The sequence below is a fragment of the Zingiber officinale genome, chromosome 2B (assembly GCF_018446385.1).
Source record: "Zingiber officinale cultivar Zhangliang chromosome 2B, Zo_v1.1, whole genome shotgun sequence".
In the NCBI taxonomy this organism is placed as follows: domain Eukaryota; kingdom Viridiplantae; phylum Streptophyta; class Magnoliopsida; order Zingiberales; family Zingiberaceae; genus Zingiber; species Zingiber officinale.
Window position 1 is genome coordinate 20,686,007 of NC_055989.1, and position 6,317 is coordinate 20,692,323.

Consider the following 6,317-nt stretch of genomic DNA (forward strand, 5'->3'; position numbering starts at 1 on the left):
AGATGGGCGGTCGTCGGGCCGGCGGCAGCGCAGTGAGGAGAAGGAAGGTGGCATTGTCACCGTCACTGTGGGGAGGAAGAGGAGAAGGCTATCGTCGCTATGGTCGGCGCTGCGAGGAGGAAGAAGAGGAGAGGCTATCGCCGGCGTTGCGAGGGTGGTGGCGAGAGAGAGGGAGCGGCACAGTGAGGAGAGGGAGAGGAGGAGAAGAGGAATGACAACTAGAAGCTTCTGCCGGCGAGAGGAGAAGAAGAGAGGGGCAGAGGCGAAGGCCGGCGTCGGCGTCGGCGTCGACGTCCATTCCGGCGAAGAGGAAGAAGAAAATGGGCGGCGGCGTAAACTCCACCAAGAAACAGCAGAAACCCCAAAACGCCGCCTCCCCTCCGCATGCTATAGTACCCTCTTCTTAAAACCCTGCCCATGCTTTTACCAAATTGCCCCTCACTTTTCCACTAATCTCCTCTCTGCCCTAAACCGTATCCACATCACAAGCCTCCCCCTCAAGTCTAGTCGAAGGAGGCGCAAGTTCGACTGACTAGACTCATCCAAATGAAACAGAGAATCACTACTGAATGCAGAGTCATATCGCGGGTCTGTCATATAACATCGAACGAGTCGCTATGGACGACGAGTACCCAGCATAGCGACGAAAAGAACAAGCCACGATCGAGCGACAAAAGACATATCGAGCGAGTGTCGAAAGAGCGATCTGGCGAATGTTGAGCGATATCGAGTAGACGATCGAGAAATGCTGAGTAAAATGATCGAGCGACAATCAGGCGACCGAAAAGTGTCGACCGAGTGACCCTAAATCGTGACCGGGCCATAAAGGGATGATGGACGCACAAAACCGTGAGTGCGACCGAGCGAGTGTCGACTGAGCAACAGTACATCACGACCTGGCAATCGAGAAATATCGATTTGGAAATAGAGTGAATGCTTACCGAGCAGAATAAGATCGGGCGAGCGGTGTCGAAAGCACAACCGAAAAAGCCTTTAAGCGATGGGCCGATCGGCGTAAAGCGAGTAGCCGAGTGGTACCAGCGAATAATTGAGCAAACGACCAAGCAACAGCGATGCGAAACATGAAGGGCAGAGCGACGAGCGGGGCGATTATGTCGAGCAGAGCGACAAGTAGGCGATGAGTGCCGACCCAGCCCCGGCGGTAAGCGAAGCGCTAAGGATGAGTGCCGAGCAGAGCGGAGAAGCGTGCATGATGAGTGCTGAGCAGAGTGGCGAGTGAAGCGATGAATGCCGACCGAGCAACAGAAGTGAGCGGAACGTGGGAGCTGAGTGCCGGGCAGAGCGGCGAGTAAAGCGATGAGCGCCGACCGGGCAACAGCGAAATGCGAATGATAAGTGCCGAGCAGAATGGCGAGTGAAGCGGTGAGCGCCGACCGAGCAACTACGAAACGCGAATGATAAGTGCTGACCAAAGCAGCGAGTGAAGCGGTGAGCGCCGACCGGGCAACTGCGAAACGCGAATGATAAGTGCCGAGCAGAGCGGCGAGTGAAGCGGTGAGCGCCGACCGAGCAACAGCGAAACGCGAATGATAAGTGCCGAGCAGAATGGCGAGAGAAGCGGTGAGCGCTGACCGAGCAACTGCGAAACGCGAATGATAAGTGCTGAGCAAAGCGGCGAGTGAAGCGGTGAGCGCCGACCGGGCAACTGCGAAACGCGAATGATAAGTGCCGAGCAGAGCGGCGAGTGAAGCGGTGAGCGCCGACCGGGCAACAGCGAAACGCGAATGATAAGTATCGAGTAGAACGGCGAGTGAAGCGGTGAGCGCCGACCGGGCCACAGCAGTGAGCGAAAACGTGAGCTGAGAATGCCGGGCAAAGCGGCAAGTGAATCAAGTGGGATGCGTGCCGGGCAGAGCGGCGCGTGAGCAGTGAGTGCCATTTGAGCAACAGTGGTGAGCGAAATGCGAAGGATGAGCGCCGAGCAGAGCGGCAAGTGAAGCAAGTGTGATGGGTGTCGGGCTGATCAGCAAGTGAGTAGAGTGATGAGTACCGACTGAGAAGGTCGTTGGGCATGAGAGCATGCTCACTTATAAGTCGCACTGGGGCGAGAGTCCGGGACAGCCGACCGAGCAGCTCGGTCGTTGGGCGTGAGAGTAGAGCTCACTTATAACTCGCACTGGGGCGAGAGTCTGGGACAACCGACCGAGCAGCTCGGTCGTTGGGCGTGAGAGCAGAGCTCACTTATAACTCGCACTAGAGCGAGAGTCTGGGACAGCCGACCGAGCAGCTCGGTCGTTGGGCGTGAGATCACACTCACTTATAACTCGCACTGGGGTGAGAGTCTGGGACAACCGACCGGGAGGTGCTCTGGAGGCCTGACCAGTACTAGATCTGGAGACTTGACCCAGAAACAATCTGAGGGCCTGACAAAGAAGCAGTTTTGGAGGCCTGACCAGGAATTGATCTGAAGGTTTGACCAGGACTTGGTCTAGAAGCCCGACCGGGAATTTGTCTGATAGCCCGATCGGGAATTTGTCTGGAAGACTGACTGGGAATTGGTCTGACCGCCTGACTGAGAGATCGTTAATGATACTCTGATCCGAGACGGCGGTAATACTCTGGTCTGAGACCGGTGGTAATAGCTCAACCCCGAACGGGTGAGGATAAGCCTTGAAGCCCATAGAAACGAAACCTGTAGCAATATAAGGGGACAGAACCTTTATCATACCTGATCACAAAGTGATGTCAACCGACTGAGGATCCGTCTCGGCCCCTCAACTCCCAAATACCCGGGGAGCAAGGGGAGAAGAGAATAATCTGAGTCATGACCGTCAGAAGTCTGGGACTACCGACCTGAAAGGTCATTGGGCGTGAGAACAGAGCTCACTTTTAATTCTTGCATGGGAGCCGTCCTGAAAGGTCGTTGGGCGTGAGAGCAGAGCTCACTTATAACTCACACTGGGGCGAGAGTCTGGAACTACCGACCTGAAAGGTCGTTGGGCGTGAGAACAGAGCTCACTTTTAATTCTCGCATGGGAGCCGACCTGAAAGTTCGTTGGGCGTGAGAGCAGAGCTCACTTATAACTCGCACTGGGGCGAGAGTCTGGAACTACCGACCTGAAAGGTCGTTGGGCGTGAGAACAGAGCTCACTTTTAATTCTCGCATGAGAGCCGACCTGAAAGGTCATTGGGCGTGAGAGCAGAGCTCACTTATAACTCGCACTGGGGCGAGAGTCTGGAACTACCGACCTGAAAGGTCGTTGGGCGTGAGAACAGAGCTCACTTTTAATTCTCGCATGGGAGCCGACCTGAAAGGTCGTTGGGCGTGAGAGCAGAGCTCACTTATAACTCGCACTGGGGCGAGAGTCTGGAACTACCGACCTGAAAGGTCGTTGGGCGTGAGAACAGAGCTCACTTTTAATTCTCGCATGGGAGCCGACCTGAAAGGTCGTTGGGCGTGAGAGCAGAGCTCACTTATAACTCGCACTGGGGCGAGAGTCTGGAACTACCGACCTGAAAGGTCGTTGGGCGTGAGAACAGAGCTCACTTTTAATTCTCGCATGGGAGCCAACCTGAAAGGTCGTTGGGCGTGAGAGCAGAGCTCACTTATAACTCGCACTGGGGAGAGAGTCTGGAACTACCGACCTGAAAGGTCGTTGGGCGTGAGAACAGAGCTCACTTTTAATTCTCGCATGGGAGCCGACCTGAAAGGTCGTTGGGCATGAGAGCAGAGCTCACTTATAACTCGCATTGGGGCGAGAGTCTGGGATACTCCGGTCCGAGACCGGTGGCGATGGCGCTGGTCCGAGACCGGTAATGATACTCCGGTCCGAGACCGGTGGCGATAACTCGACCCCGAACGGGGGAGATAAGAAATCCAATAAGCTGGTCTAAGACCAGTGACTATCATTCAACCTCGAACGGGGGAGATATGAAATCCAATAAGCTGGTCTGAGACCAGTGACAATCGCTCAACCCCGAGCGGGGGAAATATGAAATCCAATAAGTTGGTCTGAGACCAGTGAAAACCACTCAACCCCGAACGGGGAAGGATAAGCTTTGAAGCTAGTAAAAGCGACGCATGTAGCAGCATGAGGAAATAAAGCTTATGTCATACCTGACAGTGGTGTGGTGCCAACCGACTGCGGATCTGTCTCGATCTCTCAACTCCCGAATACCCGTGGAGTGAGGGGAGAAGATAAAGGGCGCGAAGCCAATATAAGGGAGCAGAGCCCATAGCTATAGAAGGAAGCAGAGCACCGTGGATGAAGAGAGCAACACCTGTAGATGTGAGAGGCTGCACAACAAGTGAAGGATGCAGAGTATATAATAATAATAGAGTGAAGTGCATATAGCAATAAGATAATGCTGAGCCTCATGGTGAAGGGTGCAGAGCCTGTAGCAATAAGAGGATGCAGAGCCTCATGGTGAAGGGTGCAGAGCCTATAGCGATAAGAGGATGCAGAGCCTCATGGTGAAGGGTGCAGAGCCTGTAGCAATAAGAGGATGCAGAGCCTCATAGTGAAGGGTGCAGAGCCTGTAGCACACATGATCGAGGAACTGGGCCCCTGACTCCTGATCGGAGAGTAAGGTCCCTAGCCTATAATCAGAGCAAGGCCCCTAGATCCTGATCGGGAAGTGGTACTGCAAGTCTATGATCGGGGAGCTGTGTCCCAAGTGTATGAGTGGGGAGCTGTGCCCCTAGAGTATGAGCGGGGAGCTGGGCCCCTAGTGTCCGATCAGAAATTGAAGGCTCTAGTCTTTGATCAAGGAACTAGGCTCTTACTTTTTTATCAGGGAAATATAGCAGTTCCTATAATCGTAAAAAGAGAGCAGAGCTCGTAATCGTACCTGATCGGGAAGCCATGCCAACCGGCTAAGGGTTGGTCTCGGTCCCTTAACTCCCGAATACCCGTGGAGTCAGGGAAAAAACATAACGGAAAAACTAACCTGTCAGCCAGCTGAAGCTCCACTCGATCCCTCGACTCCCGAATATCGGTGGAGTGAGGATGGAAAATAATATGTGCATCGAGATCCTCCGGGATTATGATAATAGTAGAGAACCTCCCGACGTCGTCCATCTTCACGTTCCAGAACAGGCTGTTGTGTTCCCACATACGGCACCAAAATTGATCCGGTCCGGAAGCTGAGTCAGACGGACCGTCGGGGGAGGTGGATGAAATGTTGACTGAATCGCGACGTCCCGGAGGGGGGGGGTGTGCTGAGATGGCTCCCGTGTTGACCAAGTCTTCAAAAGTCCTCTGGTCAACGCTACCTGCAGCCAGCGACCGAGTTAACCCGGCCCCCGGTACTCCGATGCTCGAGGCAGATCCAACGAATATATGAGTACAAGACTAAGCCATGAAATAATGAAAATGCATATGAAATATGAACGAGGAACGTACCCTGGCCCAGGGGGGCGCCCTCGGATGGGACGCGGCTCAAGTTGTCGCGACCCGGAAGAGTAGCGGACTTCGATCAAGCTGGATCCGACGATGAGGAGTGGAACGCAGCACGACACTGGAAGACGACATGCAAACCGGGATAAAATACTGGCATGCAGACCAGGATATGGCATTGACACGCAAACCGGGATACGACACTGGCACGCAGACTGGGACACGATACCAGCACGTAGGTCGGGATATGAGGTCAGCACGTAGGCCGAGACACTAGGTCGGCACGCAGGCCGGGACACTAGATCGGCACACAGGCCGGGACACGACACCGGCACGTAGACCGGGACACGACACCAGTACGCAGACCGGGATATGAGGTCGGCACGCAGGCCGAGACACTAGGTCGACACGCAGGCCGGGACACTAGATCGGCATGTAGGCCGGGAAACTAGATCGGCACACAGGCCGGGACACGACACACAGGCAGGATGAGCGCATAGGTCGGAATACCGTACCCAAGCCAGATCGGCGCAAAAGCTAAAATACAATAAAACGGCACGAAGGCCAGGAACACAACGGGAACTAAATACAGTCCAATCAATGACAACAGCCACGGTGGAGGCCGCACTCGGCCACCGACGCCTGGGAAGGGGGAGGTAACCCGGAGGCGGCACTGTCCAAGGGGAGAATGGAGGCAGCAGTCCCCTCCCCTAGGCGGCAGCGTGTAAGAGGGAGGAAGTGGAGTGGCCTGGAGGCGGTTCCGGCGAGGGGAGGAGAAAGAGAGGCGGAGTCCGCGGGGAAGAGGTGGCTGCGGCGGCATCACATGAGGAAGCGAAACAGCGGAGGCATTTGAGACCGGCTTGCGTGGGTGAGGAGAAGGGCAGTGGCCGGTCTGCCCGGCGACGGCATGGCGCGGGGGACGAAGGAAACCACTGTCATCGCCGGCGTCGAGAGGAG